General features: G+C 37.6%; 1 protein-coding gene across 10 annotated transcripts in view; it reads left to right on the top strand.

Annotated features, from left to right (window-relative positions):
• C11H12orf42 (chromosome 11 C12orf42 homolog) overlaps nucleotides 1-26,959 on the top strand; it is a 325,319-nt gene that overhangs the window by 194,925 nt on the left and 103,435 nt on the right. The window lies entirely within an intron of this gene.

Below are 26,959 nucleotides of genomic sequence, written 5' to 3'. Positions count from 1 at the left end.
CATGAGGGTACAAAACACTCCTTAAACAGTGCTGAATTAAACAGCTATAATTGAGGATGCTCAATTTTTGGAAATAACTAATATATGTTCATGCATAGCACAATGAGGCAGTGAGGACTTGGTTGAGGTACTAGGGCATCAAGTAATTGTGTCATTTCTCAGTTAAAATTTGCTTTGATTTCTTCTGTTTAAAGTGTATGACTTTACTTATGCATATTTACTACCATATACTCTATGTGTCTTCTAAGAAGCAGAATATGCTACTTTATGAAAATATTTTTCTCAAAGGTGCATTGGAAAATAGATATTGAATTAAAATATTGGTGCATTGAAGAGATTGAATATTAAAGACAATCTTTAGTGAAAACTGTCTATAAGCAAGGAATCCTTTTAAAAACATAAAATAAAAAAATAACTATAGAAAGCTAATATTTATTGTGTAGTAGGAACTGTTATAAATGTTCAATTCACTTAATCCTCACAATGACTTCATGCAATAGATATTATTATCTCCATTTCCTAGATAAGATAACTTAATTTTTAATGATAATAAAAAATTATACACATATGTATAAGCCAGTTTAAAAGCATTATTATCATTACATAATAAAATTTTATCATACATACAAATTCATATTGTATATTATTAAAGGTAGTATATATATATATATATGTATACACACATATGAATATGGGTGTTTGTATGTCACCAACACCTATAAAGCAGCTTTTATACCAGGCTGTTGATACATAAATGAGGTGAGCATAGAAATTTCATTTAAGTCCTGTTACCTCCTTATAACCTGGCGCAGAATGTGAAGTGATAATTGTGGGTTGACAACATACATGAATTTGAACTCTTTGAAGGGCAAAGCAGGATTAGAGATGATTATCACATAGTTCTTTTTGTATGAAACAACATCAGCCCTGTGAATGAAAGCTCAGAAAACAGGGGAAAGGAAGGCGGTTTTGAGGTTTATGAAAGATGGCAATGCTTTTCAAGTTTATTGGAGCTGACCAACATCAGACTAGTGAAAGGGGTGGGATATTGTAGTAGGAGCATTAAGGAAAGGCTATGGGCCGGAGCCAACCTAGACATGAGGAGCTAAGAATATGTTCCTGTAAATGTGACCTGAATTCAGTGTCACTCCCACGATTTGGCTCAGTTTCTTCACTGTTCAATTGGGATAAAATATTTTGTTACTATCAAACTAAAATTGGAGGGTGAACCAATGGCAAAGGAAGACCTTTCTCTCTGTCTCTCTCTCTCTCTCACTGTCCACTCTGCCTGTCAAAAAAAAATTAAGAATAATGTACAAATGTAAGTCATTATTTTATGACCAATATCAACAACAATTAGCGCATATATTGTCTTTGGATAAGTTGGGGACATTTAAGGGCTTGGAGATCCAACTACCTTACATGGACATTGAGCGGTATATCTAGTGACCAAGCCATCATGTGTTTTTGAGAAGTTTTCATTTCCTATATTGTTTATCAGTTCTGTGATTTCAGTGGTATTACCCAGTGTGGAAGCTGAAACACAGAGGCAAAGCAATTTGGCCAAATGGTGATTGCGTCCATCACCCTTTGCTTACAGACATTACACTCCAATATCTTATACAAAGCAAATTCTATGTTTAAAAATGTTGTATGTGCTTGATGGATTAATAAATTATTCTATTTAGAGACTCCAACTTGGAAAAGTTCAGTTCAGGTTACAGATGCCAGCTGGCATCCTCCAAATGTGATCTTTCAGCCCAACTCTGTAAAACAATCTGAAACCACCCAAAGAGAGAAATAAGGCAATTTTTTTTCATCTACAAATTTGATGCTGAGGACTTGAAATAATATAGAGACTTAGGAAAGAGGTTGTTGTCAAGAAAGAGGTGACACTAAGAAAAATGATGCAGAATGTTTAAGGTGTGTGGCATTTCTTTTGAATGGTCTAAGATCTTTGTGAAATATGACTCCTTGTATCAATGCTTTTCCATAATAATATTTGGCCATGTCTACTTTTTCTCTGCTAATGTTCCCTCTATGCCTCCCAACCCTGTGTGTTCCCATTGTGTGAAATCAGATTTTTAAAGTCAGTGATATAGGATCAATCATGGAATGTTTATTGGATACTTACTGTCCTAGGTGATCATTGTGAGAGATTTGAGAAGTGTTATTCAACTCATCCACATTTGTCATATCTACCACATGTTAAGCCCTGGCCCTGGTGCTATGTATGTCCACTGAAAAAAGGCACAATCCCCTTCCTGGATAAGCTCAACCTAGTATGACTTAATTCTTCCACTCATCCATTCTGTAAAATTTATTGAATAACCATTATGTGCTGAAAGTTTTTTTCTGGGGTATATGGCAGTGAAGATCTATTTTGGATTATTTAAAATCTAGGTGATGAGATGTGAAATCATGGCAAAGTAATATTCAGGTCTATACTCATTCATTACAGTTCTTTTTTTTTAAATTTTAAATGAATATAAATTTCCAAAGAACAGCTTATGGATTACAATGGCTTCCCCCCCATAACTTCCCTCCCACCAACAACCCTCCCCTTTCCCGCTCCCTCTCCCCTTCCATTCACATCAATTCATTTTCAATTATCTTTATATACAAAAGATCAATTTAGCATATATTAACTAAAGCTTTCAACAGTTTGCACCTACACAGAAACACAAAGTGTAAAATACTGTTTGAGTACTAGTTATAGCATTAAATCACAATGTATAGCATATTTAGGACAGAGATCCTACATGAGGAATAAGTACACAGTGACTCCTGTTGTTGACTTAACAAATTGACACTCTTGTTTATGGCATCAGCAATCACCCTAGGCTCTTGTCATGAGTTGCCAAGGCTATAGAGGTCTTTTGAGTTTGCTGTCTCTGATCATATTTAGACAAGGTCATAGTCAAAGTGGAAGTTTAAGTGTTGAAACTTAACTGAAAAGTGATCCCTGTTAAATATGGTTGTGGGAATAAGAGAGGGAAGAGATGTACAATTTGGAACATGCTCAATCAGACTTTCCCCAAATGGTAGAGTTAGAAACATGCCAGGGGACTGCAATTCAATCCCATCAAGGTGGCATGTACCAATGCCATCTCACTAGTCCAAGTGTTCAATTTCTGTTCACAGTTGATCATAATGATAAGATTAAGAGTCAAAGGGATCACATAAACAAAACTAGTGTCTGCAAATACTAACTGATAGAATAAAAAAGGGAGAGAATGATCCAACATGGGAAGCGGAATACACAGCAGACTCATAGAATGGCAGATATCCTAAACAGCACTCTGGCCTCAGAATCAGCCCTTAAGGCATTCATTACAGTTCTGAAACCCAAAATCAATCTCTGAAAACAAGGTTCATTTAGTGTCAGTTATGAGCCAACTGGAAGTGGCTCCCCTTGACAGTCCTTATTTATTATATTTACTAGGCCTATTTATGAGTATCTATTAATATATTTTATAGGGAATGCTACCTGAGATCCCCATAAAGGTAGCCTTAAATAATACATGACTATATACCATTACATATTATTTTTGGGACATAATCTACAAAAATTTGAAAATTCCCAACTAAACTACATCAGAGGGTTTTAGGAAAAAAAATTGAAGTTGTATAGCACACAAGTGAGGTGTAAATGTAGAGGAGACAGAGTCCAATTTAAGTCCTGGTAATCACAGAGGGCTTTCAGTGACAGAATTTGAACTTGACTTTGGAGAATGGATAAAGTAGTAGGTAGAGTAGGGAATACCAACTAAGAGCCAATCAACTTTCGTGGAGCCTGAAATATATACAGTTTGAAGAAGCCTCTTTAAGGAAAAGGGCCCTGAAATTGCCTGTTGCAGATGAGGTCTCTGAAGTGTCATTCCCATTGGTTTTTCTTCCTTTCTTTTTTAAGGATTTATTTATTTATTTGAGAGGCAGTGTTACAGACAGAGGGAGAGACAGAGAGAGAGGTCTTCCATCCACTAGTTCACTCCCCAATGGCTATAATGGCCAGAGCTGGGCCAATCATAAGTCAGGAGCCAGGAGCATCTTCTAGACCTCCCATGTGGGTGCAGGGGCCTAAGCACTTGGACTATGTTCCACTGCTTTCCCAGGCCATTAGCAGGGAACTGGATCAGAAGTGGAGCAACTGGGATTCAAACCGACACCCATATGGGATGCCAGCACCACATATAGAGGCTCAGCCTACTATGCCACAGCACCAGCCCTCCATTGGTTTTTAGTAAATCTATTTTTAAAAAAGGATAAAGAAATGTATAATTTATTTCATTTAGTGAAATACATCTGCATATTTATAAACACATATGTTGATACTGAGGAGGAAAGGAGGAGAAAAAAGTTGAATTCATGTGGGGGAGGGAAGTGAACCTTACTCATTTTATCTTTGAATTGCTTGAGATTTTGAATGTTTATAACCAAAACATACCATCTTTTTCATATAGGGATAGTATGAATTGCCTTTGGAAAATAGTCCAAAGACTTTGTAAAAAATGAACCCAACTGTGAGTACATTTCACAGACAATGGTCTTTTTCATTTTTCTCCGTTTCACTCTGTAGCTATTCAATTGCTACAGAGTTGACATGGTGTGGGCACTGTGCTGTGGTGTTAACCCACTTATTTGGATGTTCACATCCTGTGTTAGAGTGCTTAGGTTCAAGTACTGGCTCCACTTCATATCCAGCTTCCTACCAGTGCACTCCCTGGGAGGCAGTAGGTGATGGCTCAAGTATCTGGGTCTTTGCTACATGGAGGATTGTGTTCCCAACTCCTGGCTTTTGTCTGGCCCATCCTGGGCTGTTGGCAGGTATTTGGAGAATGAATCTCTCTCTCTCTAATTCTCTCTCTCTTTCACCCCCACCCCCTCTCACACACACACACACATGCACACATAAACATACTGCTTTCAAAGAAAAAATAAAATTTAGAGACACCAATAAATACTTTACTCTATGTAGTTAAATCACAAGCTCTTCAAAAAAGAAAAAAATTCCTTCATTTCATTTTGAAATATATCTTTTTAAATAGACTATTTGACAGGTATTTTGCCTTTTGACTTCAGAGACATAAACTTAAATTTTAAAATATTTTTAGTGGTGGGCATTTGTCCCAGCAGTTAAAGATACTGGCTAGAAGGCCCATATACCATATCAGAGTGCCTGGGTTTGCATCCCAGCTCCACTCCTGATTCTAACTTCTGCTAATGTGCATCCTGGGAGGCAGCAGATAACTTTAGTAGCTGAGTCCCTGACACCCAAATGAGAGACATGGATACAATTCCTAGCTCACAGTTTCAGTCTGGCCCTGGCTGTTATGAGCATTTGGGAAGTGAACTAGCAAATGGATGACACCTCTCTCTCTCTCTCTCTCTCTCTCTCTCTCTCTCCTTCTCAAGTAAATTTTAAAAATAAAATAAAAACAAAATATTTTAAAATATGAATACTTTAGAATTAAAATGGAAATTTCCATCTTCCTATTAGGATGCATAACAATACTGTTTTCCAAAGTTTTTCCCAAGGTGCACACAGCATTTGTATTTGATCAGAAAAATTATACTGGTGGTCATTGCTTATTGAGCACTTACTGTGTGCTGTGCACTATTCTGACTTCTTTATTGCAGTAGCCCTACTCCTTCCCTCCCTCCTTTTTTTCTGTTTGAGTTTTTGTTCTATTTTTGCCAAACAAGTTTGACCATCAATCTTGCTTGATTACTTTTATTTATTTTAGCTGTTTTGCTGAGATATATTCACATATCATAGAAATCACCCATTTAGAATGTACAAACTCCCTGAATTTTAGGGTATTCACAGATATGTGCAACTATCACCACAGTCCATCTTACAGCACTTTCATTTGCTAAATACAAACCCTGTACCATTTAGCTGTAACCTTGTTCTACTCCCCATCCCCTGGGTCTAAGAAAACACTAATCTACTCTTGTCTGTATAGATTTCCTTATTCTGTACATTAAATATGAATGTAATAATATATTAATGAATAACTGGAATCATATAATACATGATGTTTGGCAAATAAACTGTTCACTTATAATTTAAAAGTATTTATTTTTATCTATTTGAAAGGCAGATAGGCAGAGAAAAACAGAGAGAGACACACACACAAAGAAAATCTTTCATCCACTGATTCAATTCCCAAATGCCTGCAAAAGCCAGGGTTGGGAAAGCTGAAGATAGAAACCTAGAACTCCATCTTGGTCTCCCAAGTGGGTGGCAGAGACACAGTATATGAACCATCACCTACTGTCTATCAGAGTACATTTTTTGAACTTTTATTTAATAAATATAAATTTCCAAAGTACAGCTTATGGATTACAATGGCTTTTCCCCCACCCATAACTTCCCTCCCACCTACAACCCTCCCATTTCCCATTCCCTCTCCCATTCCATTCACATGAAGATTCATTTTCAATTATCTTTATATACAGAAGATCAATTTAGTATAAATTAAGTAAAGACTTCAACAGTTTCCACCCACACAGAAACACAAAGTGTAAAGTACTGTTTGAGTACTAGTTATAGCATTAATTCACATTGGACAACACATTAAGGACAGAGATCCTACATGAGGAGTAAGTGCACAGTGACTCCTGTTGTTGACTTAACAAATTGACACTCTTGTTTATGGCATCAGTAATCACCCGAGGCTCTTGTCATGAGTTGCCAAGGCTATGGAAGCCTCCCAAGTTTGCCAACTCTGATCTTATTTAGACAAGGTCATAGTCAAAGTGGAAGTTTTCTCCTCCCTTCAGAGAAAGGTCCCTCCTTCTTTGATGGCCTGTTCTTTCCACTGGGATCTCACTCACAGAGATCATTCATTTAGGTTTTTTTTTTTTTTTTTTTTGCCACAGTGTCTTGGCTTTTCATGCCTGAAATACTCTCATGGGCTTTTTAGTCAGATCCAAATGCCTTAAGGGCTGATTCTGAGGCCAGAGTGCTGTTTAGGACATCTGCCATTCTATGAGTCTGCTGTGTATACTGCTTCCCATGTTGGATCGTTCTCTCCTTTTTAATTCTATCAGTTAGTATTAGCAGACACTAGTCTTGTTTATGTGATCCCTTTGACTCTTAATCCTATCATTATGATCACTGGGACTAGTGAGATGGCATTGGTACATGCCACCTTGATGGGATTGAATTGTAATCCCCTGGCATGTTTCTAACTCTGCCGTTTGTGGCAAGTCTGATTGAGCATGTGCTGAACTATACATCTCCTCCCTCTCTTATTCCCACTCTTATATTTAACAGGGATCACTTTTCAGTTAAATTTAAACACCTAAGAATAATTGTATCAGAGTACATTAGCAAGGAGGTGGAATCAAGAACAAAACCACGACCCAAACCCAGGCAACTCAAATATCAGATGGGGAATCCCAACTGCATTAAACACCGATCCCACTTGAAGTAATTTTTTAAGATGTTTTCATCTTTATTGTATGACAATAATTCCTTTTAATGAATTACTTTATATATATACTTCATATAAAAGTACTTTATATATATTTAATACATATACACAAACACTTTATATTCTTTTATATTCCATTGTATGGATATACCACATTTTGCTTAATTGTTCATCAATTGATAGATATTGGGGTGGTCTCTACTTCATTATTATTAATAATTCTGCCATCAATATTTATGTCTAAGTTTCTGTGTGGACCTATGTTTCCTTTCTCTGGAATGCACTATCTTTAATTCTTCCAGTAATACCATGGTGTATTGCTGTTAGCCCTGTTTACAAAGAAGTAATCTGAGAGTAGAGAGGTTAAGTTAGTTGTCTAAAGTCACATATCCTATACAAGAAAGCCAGACATAAACCTATGCAAGCTGACTTGAATTTGTCACACTGCTTTTCTGTATATTAGCTTTTATCAAATGGGTTTCTAAGCTTTCTTTATTCAGGCTATCTGAGAAATTGCACAAAAATAGTAACTGCTGTTTAAATAGGGAAGGCATTTTCCAATCATTAGACAAAATGCAACACGTTCCTTAAAGTTCACCTGAAAAATTTAATTCTTAAAAATGTGGTAACCAGCATGAAGTTAGCACCAATTACATATCTTTCATTTTTCTTTTAAAACAAAATCACATTTTCTTACTTTGCCCTTAATTGTACTTATCTCCCAGTACACTGCATAGTTGGATGTTTGGAATAGAAAAGACCATCTACAAACTATCTACTAATTCTTTAGGGGTAGGTCCCCTGCCCCCTTAATTCCTCTTTGGAATGAAATCAGAAGTCAATACTGCATGTTAGTGTCTTCCTTCCCACACCTCCTCTAGATTAAAGTTGAATTCCTTGAAATTGAGATTTTTTTTGTGTGTGACTTTAACAATGTTCTCTTCACATGTCCTTCCTTAGCCCCAACAATTGCTTGTTGACCCATTTTAACCTCTTTTTGAGCGTCATCTTCAAAGTGTAACTGTCCTTGACAATGAAAGAGACCTTCCTATTGTCTGGTCCTTCCAGGCAATCTTTAGCATGGAGCTCAATGGCTTTCAGATGGAGGAGTTGGCTAGAGGAAGGAGACAAAGTAAGCTGTCGTTCCTGTGTGACTTTGCTAAAGTTACCCCTTTCTCTCTTAGAATGGTGCAGTTCTATAGAAGATGACAGACGTTTTGACAGGTGCAATATGCTTTGAACTGTTGTGTCCGATAATTCTTTTGTCTTGGGGTTTCCCAGCAGAGTGGTACATCTTAAGATGCTGTTATGCATATTGTTTGCTTTTCATTTAGTGTGGTGAAGCCTTCCTTCTTGCTTTTTCTCCACCTCTCTCTTTAGGCCCTTTGCATGCATGTCACCATTGTGATGACAAGGCAGGCATTAGTGCAGAAAATTCTCTCCTACCCTCTCCCTCTTTTTCCTCCTCAAGATGAAAACAACATCTTGCATAGTTTTCTCATTATTATTTAAAATACAAAATACAAATTATGAAAAAGTATTAAGAAGAAGCAGAAATTTCATATGGTATAATCAACTAATGATAAGCATTGTTTACATTTTGGAGCATATCCTTTTGTGCGTTTTTCTTAGCATAGTCTCATAGAGTTTATTTTTCAATAAAGAGTTCATACTATTTAGTTCAATGAAGAGTTGATTTTTTGCTTCTATCATAATGAATTGTGACTTCTTTTGTAGTATCAACAGATATGACCCTTTTAAATACCATTATAGTTTTATGTACTATTACACTGTTATTTGATCAACCATTTTACTATTTGGGAAAAATTTTAGTTATTTGCAAATTTCATCATATCAAATATATTTTGATGATATGATAACTACATATTACATATTCTTATTGTGTACTCTTCTGATTATTTTTACAATATAAATTCCTAAAAGTAGAATACTGGTCAAAATATATGCAAGATTTACTTTTGGTATATTTTGTCCATATCCAGAAAGATTCCTAAGCATTTCATCTGACATGCTCTCTGGCTTTCAGAAGTTTAAAAAAAAAGGTGATATTAGAAAAGATTTAACCTACACCAACAATAGACACTGAGATCCTCAGTTAAATCATTTTGTCTCTTCACCTTTGTCATGGCAAATTAGAATGTATACAGATTTTTCTGCTTTGGTATAACTATGGGAAGGTTTTATCTGACAAATTAGAGGATCTCTGCTACTTTGAGAACTAATGACGGGGGCTTCCAAGCTTACAGTGGAATAGCACTACTTCTTCCACATCTAAAATGATATGGAAATAGAACTTCTCCATTGCCTGATTGGTTTCTCAGGTTGGCATTTTGTGTATTTCTACCCAATGTGGTTGTTGCCCAGATTTGTTTACAATGTGACCAATAACATACAGACCCAAGATAGCGTATAATTACTTGGAAAATAAAACAAATAAAAGAGATCTGCTCCTTGTAATAGGCAACTTGACTTTTTTACGTTGATATTATTTCTTAGTACTAAGAAAATTCTAGAATCTGAAGAATGAACTAATAGAGTTTGGGATTTGAGGATTTTGCTAATATAAGAGATAGGTAAAGGAGATGTTGAGTTGTTTATGTATCTATTTTTCAGAATCTTCCAGATTCTGAAAATAAAATAAATAAAATCAGAGGGGAAGTCAAAGCAAAGAAGAGCAAGACACTTTACAGCTCTAACATAATGGGATCTGGTTTACAGAGCATCTGAAAAATCAAAATACTGTGCTCCAAGGAAAAGGATGGAATATAATATCTGTCAGTTGGATTGACAAAATGGATAAAATTAAATTTAAATGTTTTTTAAAATGACAGGTCAATATATTATAATCTTCAAATAGGGGTACAGAAAGTTAGATAAAGTGCTAAATGCAATCTTTGCTTCCAGTTTGGTTCTTTCTTGTGATTGTGTGATCAACTTGTCCTGTTTGTTGTGTGACCTCTTCCCCTACTTTGCTTGGCTCTCTGTCCCTTGCTTTTCTACTTTGCTTCACCCGGAGACTTCTACAGTTTGACCTGAACCTTCGATATGAAAAATCAGCAATCAGCATAGGTTGTGAGTCCTGCTAAGTTACAAAGTCATTCAGGCTTTAGTTCAAGCAGCAGGACACTGGGGATTTGGAGTGCTTTGGGTCATGTGATCCATTGACCTCTATCTGGGATCCGTGCCTCTGCCTAGTAACAATTGATTAATGGTGTGTGGTAACTTAAGAGAGCAGATCTCATCAGTTCCTCTGAGTTTGAAGACTTCCTCATTATCTTCGGCCTTTCACTGCTGCCCTTAGGAAATTTTACTCACAAATTAGGTTGAACAAAGTCTTCTCAAAGAAAATTATTTTCGGTGTTTGGTCATCGGGGAGCAGAAGGCTTGATGGTCATTTACTGCATTGTAAAAGGGTAAGGGAGGTGAGTAGTGATTCAAGAGCGGGGGCACTGTTCAGTCTTCCTTCCTCTTTGCTTCAGGGCTGGGATTTCAGAAGCAGTACTTTAATGAAAACTATCACTGGAGTGACAAATTGGTCTTGAACCCTTTTTTATGTGGGATATAGAAGAAGTTTAGAATTTCCAAATTTAGTACTGGAATGGTGACTATAAGAACATTTCTTTATTGAGCTTTGGCATCCAATAGCCATCATGATAGTCACAACTGTTTGTTGACCCAGTAACTATTCTCTCCTTTCTGACACCATACCAGTTTTATTTAAAGCAATAATATTCCAGGTAAAGATATTCTTATCTCCCTGCTTCCTTAATTAAAGTAACTATTAATTTATTTTGGTCAACTGGATGTAAATAGGACTGTTTGGAAAGGGGTATCATTTTCCACATCAAAAGAAATAGATTCAGCTAATATATACCGTGTTCTTTGATTTTCCCCTTTTTTCTGCCTGCATGACAAATGCAATGGCTGGAGGTAGAGCAGCCATCTCCTGACCATGAGGTTAACAGACATGTGCTAGAGACAGTGCAATTAGAAGCTAGGAGGAAACTATATCTTCAATGACTTTCTAAGCTTTTGTATTAGCTCTGATTGCTGTACTCATTAAACTCATATTTGGTTAAGTCACAGAAATCTGGTTTTAGTACATATCATTGAATGTAACTCTGATCAACTCCGTTTCATTTAGATGATGCTCTATGAACTTGTTTCCTCATGCCCTGAGTGAGGTTGAAAATCACCGTCTCTAACCCAACTGGTGATTGTGAATATTACACACAACTGTGGATACTAAAATTTTAGTACCACTGACACGTGGAGGGTCTCTGTACCTACTAGCATTATCTATATTAGATGTTTAGCTCTGGCTTCTACTTCAGCTGCTATGCTACTGTGTCTTGTCCCTTTCTGATATTCAAGTTAATTATCTCACTTTAAGTTCCAAAAATGAATACAGTTTTATACTTTTATGTTGAGATGTGTTTCATACATCACATATCTCCCATCTATTGCGTATGTGAGGGCTTCCAGAACCTGATCTTCCATGATGCTAAGCTTTCTCCAGATTTATAAACTTCCCTGTGCTCTAGCTACCACAACATTCCTCTGTGGTCTACTTCCATTTACTCATGCCCACCCTTCATTCTTACCAGTCTCTAGGATACCTCGATGTATTCCAATGCACTCCCACATTCTGTGATCCATTTCTATTTTATCTTTATGATGGACTTAGGAAAAGGGGACAAATATACCTAGCAGTTGAAATATGTATTTTATTATTATTTTTAAAGATTTATTTATTCATTTGACAGAGTTACAGAGAGAGAGAAAGAAGCAGAGAGAAAGAGGTCTTCTGTCTATTGATTGACTCCCCAAATGGCCACCATGATCTGGGCTGGGCCAGGGCAAAGTCAGGAGCCAGGAGCTTCATTTGGGTCTCTCATGTGAGTTCAGGGGTCCAACCACTTGGGCCATTGTCCATTGTTTTTCTAAGGTATTAGCAGGGAGCCGGATTGGAAGTGGGGGAGCTGGGACACAAACCAGTGCCCATATGAGATGCCAGTGTCACGGGCAGCTGATTAACCTGATATGCCACACTACCCAACCCAAAAGTTGTCTTAATTGTAAGGAGAAACTTGGGGCTGGTGCTGTGGCATAGTGGGTAAAGCCACTGCCTACAGTGCCAACATCCCATATGGGTGCTGGTTTGAGTCCTGGCTGCTCCACTTCCAATCCAGCTCTCTGCTATGGCCTGGGAAAGCAGTAGAAGATGGCCCAAGTCTCCCGCACGGGAGACCCGGAGAAAGCCCCTGACTCCTGGCTTTGGATCAGCGCAGCTCCCTCCCCCTGTTGCAGCCAATTGAGGAGTGAACCAGCAGGTAGAAGAACTCACTCTCTCTCTCTCTTCCTCTCTCTCTGCTTCTCCTCTCTCTCTCTGTGTAACTCTTTCAAATTAATTAATTAATCTTTAAAAAAAATTGTAAGGAGAAACCGCATTTGATTTTTAAAGATTCATTATTTATTTCTCTGAAAGGCAGAGTTATAGATAAAGAGAGAAAAAAGTAGAAACAGAAAGATCTTCCATCCACTGGTTCACTTCCCAAACAACTACAGTGGCCGAGGCTGGGCCTGGTTGAAGCAAGGAGCCACGAGATCCTTCTGGGTCTCTCACATGAGTGCAGGGGCCCAAGGATTTGGGCCATCCTTCACTGCTTTCCCAGGCTCATTAACAGGGAGCTGGATCAGAATTAGAGCACCTGGGAATTAAACCAGTGCCCATTGGGATACTGGCATTGCAGACAGCAACTTAACTCACTGTGCTGCACTGGCCTTATGATAAGTGTTTTGCCTTTATATTGCAAAATGCTACCAATGATGATGATGACAATGTTGAGGATGATGAAGATAGCACTGGCTAAAATATACTGATGAATTACTATGTGCCAGGTTCTTGTGCTAAGTTCTGTCTACATATCTCATATTAAGTCAGATGCCATGATATTGACTATTTTATTTGTGAGGAAACCAAGATTTAGAAGCTTTAAATGTAATTTGTGGAATATCTTAAAATGGGAAATAACTAAATTAAAACTTGACTCTAGGGGCATCTGTCTCCCAAGGTTGTACCCATAATTCCATATTATGCTACTTATAATACTCAGCTTTTTGTTGCTTTAATCAAAATACTTGGGAGAAGCTTCTTTGGGAAAGAAAGGGTTTCATTTAACGCACAGTTTTGGGGTTGCAGTTCAGGACAGAGCGGCCCCAGAGTCTGTGGAGGCTTGTCATGGTGGATGCAGAGGCATGATCACATGGTGAGCCAAGACAGAGAACCTCGGCCAGACTTGAACTCAAGTAGTATTCAAGTCTCTTGCAAGAACCACCCTCTGAAGGCATGCCCCCAGTGACCTAAAGAACTCCCGCCAGTCTTACCTCCTAACTGCCACAGTTAGATCAAGTCTCCACCCTTAAACCATCAACCACTAATATTAAGACAAACATCCGCATGAGTTTTGGGAGGATAAGTCCTGTTGTACCATAACACCTCCTCTGAAAATACTCGTTATTCATGCGTTTATTCATATTTATTCATTTAGCATTTATTTAACATATACTATGTGTTTATCATTATTCTAGGTACAAGAGGTAAAAACTCCTACTCTCACAGAGTTACATTTTCAGTTACATATGAATAAATTTATCTCTACTTCTTTGTGTCGGATTTTTTGGGAACTAAAAAGATTTTTACAAATGAAGAAATTATAATTTATTTTAACTAATTGGAGTTACTGTCATGTTGAAAACAGATTTTACACATGCAATTTTACTCATCAAATTGAACATGCAACTTTCCAAATGACTTGTCAGAATTGCAATCTGAGCAAATTTGCTTGATAATTTTTTTGAATAATTATTTTTTGTAACTATTCTGTTAATGGATTTATCCCTATAATTAAACAATCATTTGTATTCTATTGTACTTGCTGTTGAATAACAAGGTATCATTCTGGAAAGGATATATACTTTGAAGTTAGAAAGAAGTGGATTCCAGTTTTACTTATGCCTTTGGGTGACAGTGTGACCTTGGGCTGTCTGCTTTGTTTTCCATTATACCCTGAATATTGCTCTTAGAGTTTAGCATAACATCACACTCTTACTACTCACAATCATAGGAATGACCAACTCTGTCCCAAGATACTCTTAACCAATATCTATTCACCCTGTTTTAGCCTTACTGACAGAGCGGGATCCTATTCTAAGGGCTAGACCCAGCTTAAAAGAAGGCAAATTGATTAGGTAAGTCAGTTGCAACAATTACAATTCTCTCAGCCACTGATTGTACTAGAGATGTTTTTGAGATCTGTTTCTAGCAAGTGGAGCATAGCATTCTGTTGGATTTCTCAAGAAAGATCTAGCCATTCCTGTCAAATAGCAGGTGCTTGTGAAATCCTTGACTGGAGCAGTGACAGACATTTTTTCCACTGCAAAAGTGAGGTCAAGAGAATTTGAGAAATGCCTCCTCAGTAGCTCAGTAGCTAGCTGGGCAGTTTATTCCATGCCTCTTGTCAACTGAACAATAAATATGTGAATGATTTAGGCCACTACCCATCAGATTTTCTGTTCCTTGTGAAGAAAGTATTCCAACTGGTATAAATGATTATGTACTGGGCAGTATGCTAAGTCCTTTCCAGTAATTGCATCTCATCATACAGCCACTCGAAGAGAAATTTTGCAGATGAGAAAACAGGTTTAGAAAACAGGTATTCATTACACCCAAACTGCAGACTGCTAGTGACTCTCTTAGGATGACTTGTCATCTGTGATAGTCCAAGAATGACTTTTTACAGGGAGTATAAGTCATTCATCCTCATAGCTCTAAGTGGCAGGTAGAATTCCATAAAATCAGTGGAATGATTCTGTATTTCATTCCAGTTCACTCTATTCCCTTTTCAGTTTTCCTTAGATCAATACAAGGATCATCATTAAGAGATAATGTTTGTTAGCAAAATGTTCTTTGTTCCGCTGGGCTTCCAAATAGAAGCAATATATTAAGAAATAAAAACTTCAGATACTTATTTATATGTACAGCAGTTTTTAAATTTCAGAAAGGCAAGATGCCCTTGCTGTATTATCATATGTTCATGGGGACAGATCTGATTAAGGGTTCTCTGATGTCAAGAATCGGGAGAGATTACTAAGTTCTATTCCAAGTTTTTGATAATGTTCTGCAACTCAAAAGCTCTTTCTCGTCCAAAAAATATCTAAAGGCATCTTTTAAAGGAATATATATACATATACACACATATATATCTATACACACACACACACACACACACACACACATATATATATATATTTGAAAGGCAGATTGACAGAAAAGGAGAAAGACAAAGAAGAGAAAGAGAGAGATTGGGCAGAGAGAGAGAGAGGTCTTTCATCAGTGGTTCACTCTCCAAATGCTCACAACAGTTAAGGTTTGGCCAGCTCAAAGACAGGGGCCGGAAACTCCATTCAGGTCTCCCACATGGGTGGCAGGAACCCAAGTACTTGGGCCATGATATGCTCCTTTCTTACATGAATTAGAAGAAAGCTTGATTGAAGAACAGAGTAGCTGGAACTGGAACTGGCACTGTGATATGGGATGTGCATGTTCCAAACAGTGGCTTAACCTGTTTGGCCACAATGTATGTTTCATTATGGTATTTTAAGTGAAGTTGTCATGAAGTTTTTATGCTATTTTTTCCATCTAGATAGTTAGAATGGCCTTTTAACAAAATATGTATTGCATTTGCTCTGAATATTGTCTCAAATTGCTTATTCTTTCCAAGCCTTAGTTTCCTTTACTGAAAACAGGAGTTATTCACTAGAATATTCATTTATCCAATCATTTACAGGACAATATTGAGCAACCATTATGTCACGAAGGTGTTAGTCACTAGGCTCAGACTGATACACATAGAAAACATTACCTTTCTCTTTGAAAAGCTAGAGCCACTAGGTTGAGAAATACATGATGCTGTCAGAGAACATTGTAGAAGAAAATGGAACTGTTTAGGGATCCAAAGATAAAAAAAGGAGAAGGGAAGATTATTTTAAGTAGAAGCATTGGACAATCCAAAGCTTGGAAGGAAAATTTTGGCCTGTGTGGGGACCAAGTGATTGGAGCCCAGGGAGTGAAGAGATTGTGGTCAGATGTGAAGTTGGATGAATTAATGGAAACCAGATTGCAAGGGCCTAGAAGCCTTGCTGAAGATTTTTATTTCTTTTTCTTTTTTTAAAACTTGCGTTATTTTAATTTTTTAAAGTTTCATTTAATTTATACAAATTTCATGTATTTCATATATACAGATTAGGAACATAGTGATACTTTCCACCCTATCCTCCCATAACCCAAGCTCCAACCCTTGTTCTTCCTCCCTCTCACATTCCCACTCTTAAGTTTTACAAAAATCTGTTTTCATTTTACTTAATGATCATATAGTTAACCTGACACTAAATAAAAAAGTTCAATAAATAGTATGAAGAAAAAAAACATTGCTTCTCAACAGAAGAGACAGGGACTGTAAACAATCATAGAATCTCAAAATATCCATTTCACGCCTAAATATTACATTTAGGTACCTTGGATCAGGTGAAAAGGCAGATATCTGTCTTTTGGGGACTGGCTTATTTCACTAAGTATAATGGTTTCATCTTGTCCATTTTGTTGCAAAGACAGGATTTCATTTTTCTTTATAGCTGAGTAGTACTCCATAGTGTATATATATCATAGTTTCTTTATCCATCCAACAGTTGATGAACATCTAGGTTGATTCCATGTTTTAGCTATTGTAAATTGTGCTGCAATGAACATGGGGGTGTAACTAACTCTTTCATATGCTGATTTCATTTGGTTTGGGTAAATTCCCAGGAGTGGAATGGCTGGATCATATGGTAGGTCTCTATTCAGATTTCTGAGGTATCTCTATATTGTCTTTCACAGTGGCTGCACCAGTTTACATTCCAATAAACAGTGGATTAGGGTACCTTTTTCCTCACTCCTCACCAGCATTAATTTTTCTTTTATTTCTGTATGAGAGGCATTCTAACTGGATTGAGATGAAATCTGATTGTGGTTTTGATTTGCATTTCCATGATGGCTAATGATTCTGAGCATTTTTTCAAGTGTCCCTTGCCCATTTGGACTTCCTCTCTTGAAAAATGACTGTTCAAGTCCTTTGCTCACTCCTTAACTGGATTGTTTGTTTTGTTGTTGAATTTCTTGAGCTCTTTATAGATTCTGGGTGTTAACCTATTATCAGTTGCATAGTTTACATGTATTTTCTCCCATTCTGTCAGTTGCCTCTTTACTTTGCTAGTGTTTCTTTTGCAGTGCAGAAGCTTCTCAGCTTGATGTAATCCCATTTGTCAATTTTGGCTTTGATTGTCTGTGCTTCTGGGATGTTTTCCAAGAAGTCTTTGCCTATGCTAATGTCTTTCAGAGTTTCCCCAATGTTCTTTAGTAATTTGATGGTATCAGATCATAGATTTAGGTCTTTAATCCATTTTTGAGTGGATTTTTGTGTAAGATATGTAAGATATGGGTCTTGCTTCATACTTATGCATGTTAAAATAGTTTCCCCAGCACCATTTGTTGAGGAGACTGTCCTTGCTCCAGGTATTGGTTTATGCTTTGTCAAAGACAAGTTGTTTGTAGATGTGGATTGATTTCTAGAGTTTCTATTCTATTTCTTTGGTCTACACATCTGCTTTTGTACCAGTAATAGGCTGTTTTTATTATAATTGCCCTGTAATATGTATTTAAATCAGATATTGTGATGCCTCTCACTTTGTTTTTGTTGTATAAGACTGCTTTAGCTTTCCTGGGTCTCTTGTCTTTCCAGGTGAATTTTAGTATCTTTTTTTTTCTAGATTTGCACAGAATGTCATTGTTATTTTGATTGGAAAAGCATTGAATATCTAAATTGCTTTTGGTATTGTGGACATTTTGATGATATTAATCCTTCCAATCCATGAACATGGGAGATGTTTCCATTTTTAAATATCTTCTATTACTTTCTTCAGTGTTTTGTAATTTTCAAGTAGAGATCTTTAATTTCCTTGGTTAAATTTATTCCAAGGTACTTAATTCTTTTTGGAGATATTGTGATTGGAACTGATCTTAAAAGTTATTCCTCAGCCATGGAATTGTCTGTGCATACAAAGGCTATTGAGTTTTCTGTGTTGATTTTATATCCTGCCACTTTACAAAACTCTTTTATGAATTCCAATAGTCTCCCACTGGAGTCTTTTGGATCCCCTATATATATAGGATCATGTCATCTGCAAAGAGGGATAGTTTGATTTCCTCTTTTCCAATTTGTATCCATTTGGTTTCTTTTTCTTGCCTAATGGCTCTGGCTAAAACTTCCAGGACTATATTAAATAGCAGTGTTGAGAGTGGGCATCCTTGCGTGGTTCTGGATCTTACAGGGAATGCTTCCAGCTTTTCCTCATTCAATAGGATGCTGGCCATGGGTTTGTCATAAATTGCTTTGATTGTGTTAAGGAATGTTACTTCTAATCCCAGTTTGCTTAAGGTTTTCATCATGAAAGGATGTTGTACTTTATCAAGAGCTTTCTCTGCATCTATTGAGATAACTATATGGTTTTCATTTTCAGTTTGTTAATATGAAGTATCACATCGATTGATCTGCAGTTGTGGAGCTGTCCCTGCATACCAGGGATAAATCCCAATTGGTCTGAGTGAATGAACTTTCTTATGTGTTGTTGGATTTGATTAGCTAATATTTTATTGAGGATTTTTGCATCTACGTTCATTGATCTATAGTTCTCTTTCTCTGTGGTATCATTTTCTGGTTTGGATTTGAGGTGATGCAAGGCTCACATATTGGGAGGATTACATCCCTTTCAATTGTTTTGAATAAACAGAGAGAAAGGTCTTCCTCCCGTAGGTTCGCCCCCCAAATGGCCACTATGGCCAGAGCTACACTGATCTGAAATCAGGAGCCAGGTGCTTTCTCCTGGTCTCCCATGCTGGTGCAGGGGCTCAAGCACTTGGGCCATCCTCCACTGCCTTCCCGGGCCACAGCAGAGAGCTGTACTGGAAGAGGAGCAACCAGGACTAGAACCCGGTGCCCATATGGGATGCCGCGCCACAGGCAGAAAATTAACCAAGTGAGCTATGTCGCCGGCCCCCTCTGTTGTTTTTCTGTCTAGTTGATCTGTCCATTGCTGAAAGTAGGGTGTCAAAGTCCCCGTTACTATTGCATTGGAGTATATATCTCTCTTCAGATCCATTAACATTTCTTTTAAATAGCAAGGTGCCCTGTATTTGGGTGCATATACATTTATTATAGTCATATCTTCCTGTTGAATTGATCCCTTAATCTTTACATAGTGCCCTTCTCTGTCTCTTTTAACAGTTTTTGTTTTAATGTCTATTGTGTCTAATATTAGTATGGCAACATCTGCCCTTTTTTGATTTCTGTTAGCATGGAATAACTTTTTCAATCCTTTCAATTTCAGTCTGTGTGTGTCTTTGTTAGTGAGATATGTTTCTTGGAGGCAGTAAATAGATGGTTCTTGTTTTTTAATCCATTCAGCTAGTCTGTATCTTTTAACTGGAGAGTCTTTTCTGGTCATGCTTGTTAGGAATTCTATGTGCTTCCTCTACTTGTACATCCCTTTCTCTCTCCAAATTGGTGAATTTTTCTGTAATTATTTCACTAAATAAGCTTTCAAGTCTATTCTCTTTCCACACCTTCAAGAACTCCTGAGACCCATACATTGGGCCATTTAATAGTATTCCTTAAATACTTAAATCTGCAACACTATTTTTAAGTTTTCTCATTTCTTTGTCTTGTTTTTATTTGTTTGTTTTTCTTTCTTTTTTGTTTTGTGTGTGTGTGTGTGTGTGGTTTTTTTTTTTTTTTGGTCTGACTGCTTTTTTAAATTTTATCTATTGAATTCTTCATTTCTAATATTTTATTTTGATTTCTCTTTAAAATTTCAATTTCATGGGAAAAATTTTCATTCATGTCATGTATGGTTTTAAACCTATGATTATTTTTTTGAATTCTGTTTCTGGAATTTCCCCAATATCTTCATCTGAATACCAAGAGGTATGTGGTGGGTGTGGTCAGTGAGCTCTAGTTAGTGCTCCAAGGTGGAATGAGGTATCTAGGGCAACACCCAAGTTGGGCATGATGGTAGATCTCCTTGTTTACAGAGGTAGGGAAATGGCACCTCTCTTGGTGTGATCATCCCCTCACCTCTTATTTTCCAAGCTGAGTGATGCCTGGGTGTTAGCCCTCAGTGTGTCTAATACTAATCCACGCCACCATACAAACCACACAAATCACCTGCACAGTCCTCATTGGGAGCACAGTTCCCACTGCAATGACTTGCCCCAGGTAACCAGGGAGCTCTGAGCATGATTTCCCAGAGACCCAGCTGCACCCTGTACCTTTTCATGTAACCACTGAGTCCCCATAGCCTCAGAACACAAGGATCCCACAGTCTATGGGTGTAGTTTTGCTCTGCCCTGCCAGTCTATCAAGTCAACAGAGAGGCAGATGTCCACTGTGACAGCTCCACCTAAGCATCTTGACATGGGAGGCTGGGTGTGCCTCACAGTCCTACGTGGGTGCCCAGCAACCTTCTAGTCAGGCTCAAAGTCAGTGGGGACTGCAGAGTTTTCCTTCCACTAGAATCTCTGGATCATGCACGCACACAAGAGCCACTGGTCGAATGCTGTTCTCTTCCTGCCACTGCTTCCAGGACTGCCAAGAAGATGGCATCCTGTCTCAGTCAGTTATTGTGCATGTGCACACAGCCTTCTCAAACTGCTTCCCGAACCCAAAATGGTACCCAACCTTTCTCAGCCAGGCAGTAGGTGCTGTTTTGGGGAAGTTGGGGTGAGATAAATGTGCCCTCTCTATTTCTGCTGGGTCCATGGGTAACCACTAGCAACTGCTAGCCCCTAGGGCTCCAGTCTGGACTCACCCTATGCTCTCCCTCTGGCTACATCACCATGGTTTTCTGCTGTCTGGTCTCACCTCTGTCTCCAAGCCTCAATGAAGCAGCATCCTGCTCTGGATTTCTGCTGTTGCAGATGTATGTTGTGTTCATTTTTGTGCTGCTTGTCCTCACCTTCCACAGAGGTCTGCAGCATTCTTCATCTTCTTGTAGGATTTCCAGTGCATTTTCTCCCTGATTTTCCCCTGCAAGTGCACCTCCTACACTTTTTTTTTTTTTTTACTATTTATCCCTAGCCTAGCACAGTATGTCATTCCCTAATCTACAGTCTTTGAATTGAAGATTTTTATTTCTTCTTGATTATGGTGAAAAGTCACTGAAGGGTATTATTAATTGGGATGTACTCTGAATATCAAGAGTAGATTAGAGTGGAAGCAGGGGACTAGCTTAGAATCCATGCAACTATGGCCTAGAGAAATGATGGTAGCAACAGACTAGTGGATAGAATCCACTACTACCAGCCATTCACTTTGAGACTGTCATCAGCACCTTGCTCTATTCCCACATGGTATGTTGATGAAATGCAAAAGCACAGAACAAAATGTTAGAACTTTTCCAATTCCAGATGGCAATTAAAACCATCATTTTAGGGGCTGGTGATATAATGGGTTAAGCTGCTGCCTATGATGTTGGCATCCCTTATGGACGCTGGTTTGAATCCTGGTTGCTCCACTTCCAATCCAGCTTCCTGCTAATGTGCTGGGAAAGCAGCAGAAGATGGCCCAAATACTTGGCACCCTTGCCACCCACATAGGAGACCCAGATGAAGCTCCTGGCTCCACTTAGGCTTGGTCCAGTTCCGGCTGTTGTGGGCATTTGGGAAGTTAACTAGCAAATGAAAGATCTCTCTCTTTCTCTATCTCTCTTTCTCTGTGTGTGTGCGTGTGTGTGTGAGGACTAATTTCTATTATCTTATTTATATTATATTAAGTTGAGCTACCACCAGTCTTCATCCTACATGGTTCTTGTCTTTTGATAAATGAATCTTGGAAAGTCTAGAGGTGTTTGAAACTCAAAATGCTTCTTCGGTGGGAGAATGCCAAAATTGGAACAAGGGACTTGTGAATGCCACTCTAGTTACATTGCAATAGCTAGTATCCCCGTCGGGATAAATTAAACTGATCCCTTGCTGAACACACCTGGACTAGGAGTTTCATTTCTGTCTTTCATTGGCTACATCACCATGATAAATGCATAGCTGTGGTTTCGCTAGTTTCATCCTCCTCTATCATTCTACACCACATTTTTTAAGGCAGCAACTTATTTACCTATTCTGTTATTTAGATTTGTTCCCATTTGAGGATTTTCATTGAAATTTATGTCAAATGCAGGTACCAATAGAATTTAATCAATTCACAGTATCATAGAGTCCTTACTGGTATTTAAATCATTTATGATTATTGACTTTAACTAATCAGAAATTCAACCGTAATTAATATTGCATAGTAAGAAAGAAAATATATTAGTTAACATAATAAATACAAATATAAGCATAATTGAATCATGGTTAAATCCAAGTGCTCAAGAGGGGTCATGAGATTCTAGCATCTTCTCTCTTTCTTCTTCTTTTTTACAGTTTAGTGGGAAAGATAAGTTTTTTAAAAATATGCTATAATGGGAGAACATCAGAACATCTGCATGATTCAGAAATAGCAGTGAGAGTGAAGGTCATGCCATTCTCATGTTTATGCACTTTATATAGGAAGACAAGGTTTATAAGGGTTGGGAAAGTGGAAAATCATTTACAGTCTTTGTTTTACTTCTTCCTTTTAAAAAAATGATATTTTTGTTATTAACCTATTTGAAAGGCAGAGTGATAGAAAGGGGCGAGAGAGATCTTGCATCTACTAGTTAAATCCCCAAATGCCCGTGACAGCTGGGGTAGGGTCAGACAGAAGCCAGGATCCAGGAGCTCCATCTGGGTCTCTCATGTGGGTGACAGGAACCCCACTACTTGGGCCATCATCTGCAGCCTTCCTAGGTGCATTAGCAGGAAGCTGGATCAGAAGAGGAGGAAATCTGTAGCAGTGAATTTGAGACTTTGAGAAGGGATGACTTGAGCTGCCCTTGTCTTGTTTGTAGAGGAACAGTTTCTTTTTCTATTTTTTTTTTCGGGTTTGTTTCTTCATACTATATGTTGAACTCTTAATATAGAGTTAATCATATGTGTATAAAGTCAATTGAAAATAGAACACAGTAAAAATAAGAGTGGGAATATGAGGGGGAAAAGGAAGTTTGTAACTGTAAAACTGTATAGTTCTGCATACATTCCTACAGTCTTGCATCTAAAGTTATAGTTTAAAAACTTGTCATGGGACCCCAAATCCCATTAAGCTGGGTAGTAAAAACATCATTTTAAGTGTTAAAGGATCATATTAGGTGTTAAAGTGATCGTATAGATAGAATTAAGTGTTAAAGAGATCATATAAATAAGATCAAGTGTCTGGTAATAATAATAGATAGAATTTAAAAGGAGAGAATGTTCCAACATGGGAAGCAGTCCATACAGCAGACTCATAGAATGACAGTTGCTTTAAGTAACACTCTGACCTCAGAATCAACCCTTAAGGCTTCCTGGTCTGTCTGAAAAGCCCACGAGAGCATTTCAGGCATGGAAAGCCAAGACACTATGGCAAAAAAGGTTCTACATGAAGGATCTCTGTGAATAAGATGCGAGCGGAAAGAAGTGGCTATCAAAGAAGGATGTACTTTTCTCTGAAGGGAGGAGAGAACTTCCACTTTGCTTAGGGCTTTGTCCAAATGCTGATGGAGTTTGTGGACTCAAAAGGCTTTCATAGCCTAGCCAGTTCATATCAGGAGTCACGGGTGGTCACTGATGTCATACATAACAGTGTTAATTATTAAATTAACAGCAGGTTTCACTGTGCACTGACTCCCCATGCAGGACCTCTGTCCTCAATGAGTTGTATTATAAGAGTTAACTGTAAAACTAGTTCTCAGTTTGTGTGTGTGTATGTGTTTGTGTGTGCAAATCGTTGGAATTTTTACTTAGTATAGAGTTGGTCTTCTGTATACAAAGTTAATTGAAACTGAATCTCAATGAAGAATGGGACTGGCAAGGGGAGAGGGAGGAGGAGGAGGGGTGGGAATGTGGATGGGAAAGGCAGGTATTGTGGGAAGGATAACTATATTCCTAAAGTTGTACTTATGAAATTTGTATTATTTAAAAGATAAATTAAAAAACATAAGAAATTAAAAATAAATAAATAAAAAATAAAGAAGGGGAGGAGCCATGACTTGAACAGGTACTCTCCTATGGGATGAGGGCATCTCAAACTGTGGCTTAACCTACTGTACCACAAAATCTGCTCCTTGTTTTATGTCATAAATTCAGTTCTCTTTCCAAAGATTAAATTTTTTGCAATTCTAGGTAAAGGATATCATAAATGTAGAATCACAGTTTTAAATACAGATCATCCTAGCATAAGTTAATTATGGTTAGGAAACCATACAAAATCACCTCAAGTATAAAGCATTCCTGTTTTATGAGTATGCGAGTTCACTTCTCAGTTTAGATGTTACTTCCTTCAGGAAGCCTTCCTGATCTACCTTCTCTCACCCTCCACCAAAATTAGGTCAGTGACTTTCCCATGTCCAGAAGTAATTCAGATTTTGGAGGCAGCCATCACAGAGCTGGAATTCCAGGATTTCTTCTCTCTGGCTGGATGACTTGCAAGTCACTTCCCCTTTCCTGGGTGTCAGTTTTTTCTCATATGACCTAAGCAGAACAGTTCTCATGCATTGGCTCATGTGGTGAACTGAATGCAACAATGTTGGCAAAGCCTTTAGCACCACACTGGTCACTCAGAGATCAGTGCCCAATGAAAAATAGCCTTCATGATTAGTAGTTATTGTATTTGATCCTTTTCTCATCTCTCTCTTTCCTATTAGTAGAGGGAGATTGGGGGACATGTCTCTTCATTGTTATCGTGGACTGCACAGATGCACTGGAAAGATAAGATATGAATCCCTGCTCCACTATTTATTATGTGTGTGACTCAGAGTGAATTACTTCTCCTGGCAAACCCTCAATTTCCTAGCTTACAACATATAGATAATGGTGGTACCCACTTCTTAGGGTTGCTGTAAGGACTAAGTGATTTAGTATTTTTGAGTGTTCAATAAAGTCTTAGGCATATTGTAAATATTTATTATTATTGTTGTTGATGTGCTAAATCCTGATGCCTTTTTCAGCTTCCAGTGAACAATTTGCAGTTGATAAATATTTCCTGATCAACAAATGAATATGTTTTCCTCCCTCTTTCCTGTACTGGATTTTTACTTTTGGTTTTAATTTCTATTTTCTGTCTGCTTTCCCTGGCATTAGCCTAAAGAAAGCACCATGGAAACAGAAAACAAATTCTCCAGGAATCATGCCTTATCTCTCAATTACCTGTTCTCTGCAGGCCGTGGTGTCCCTTTCGGTCAACAGAGACAGAGATGGCTTGCTTGCTCCTGTCTATTTAAATTATAAGAGGCAACAGCTTTGAAAATTTCAAGCCAGCATTTCAGGGAGGAAGACTTCATCTTCAACCAAACACATAGTCACTATGCTAGCATCCCCATCCCTTCTCTTATGGTGCTGGATTTTCTCTGTTAGTGACTTCTAACCACCATGGAACCACTGTGGTAGAAGAAGAATTCTTGGGAAAATTGATTTTTTAAGTGATTTTTTCCTATCTGTTGCTTCCAAACATTGTTTGGTATTTTTCCATATACATATTTAATTATATATACATATGTATTTTACATAAATAAGCATATAAATAAGCGCATTTATATATAATAGCTTTTTTATGGCATAATTGTTATACAGAAAACTGCAACATACTTAATGTATACTATTTGATTGGTCTGCATATATGCATATATCCATGAAATTATTACCACAATTAAGGTAATGAAAGCCCATCAACTCTGAATTTTTTCCTGTCAGTTTTTTATGTGTACTTGTATGGAGTAACTTGAGATCTACCCTATTACCAAAATTTTAAGGTATAATATAGTATTGTTAACTGTGGGCACTATGCTGAATAGCAGATCTCTAGAACTTATTCATCTGAATTCAGCTGAAGCTTTATACCCACTGACAATGGAGCAGTATACAACCTTTATAAAGAAGTAAATCTTTCCATATGTCACAACCTGGATGAACTTGGAGAACATCAGAGTTAGTCAGATAAACAAGAGGCAGAAGAATCAAATACTGCATGATCCCATTTATGTTAGATATCTAGTCAAACTCTCTGAAGCAGAGAGTAGAATGGTGGTTACCATGAGCTTGGAGGAGAGGGAAACAATAAATCATTACTTGTCTATTTATCAAAGCTTGACTGTCAGGTGCACTTGAGATTGTAGGGTAAAGAAAAACTATTAGATTAGTTTTAGGGAAATAGCCATTAGATTCTTTTGGAGGAACAGGCCTGAAAGATCCAGTGGCTTCCACACTAAGCGCCTTCCTGAAATGGCCACAGTGA

The sequence above is a fragment of the Oryctolagus cuniculus genome, chromosome 11, assembly GCF_964237555.1.
Source record: "Oryctolagus cuniculus chromosome 11, mOryCun1.1, whole genome shotgun sequence".
Classification (NCBI taxonomy): Eukaryota; Metazoa; Chordata; class Mammalia; order Lagomorpha; family Leporidae; genus Oryctolagus; species Oryctolagus cuniculus.
Note: the sequence above shows the minus strand (reverse complement) of the source record. Positions and strands in the feature narration are given on the sequence as shown.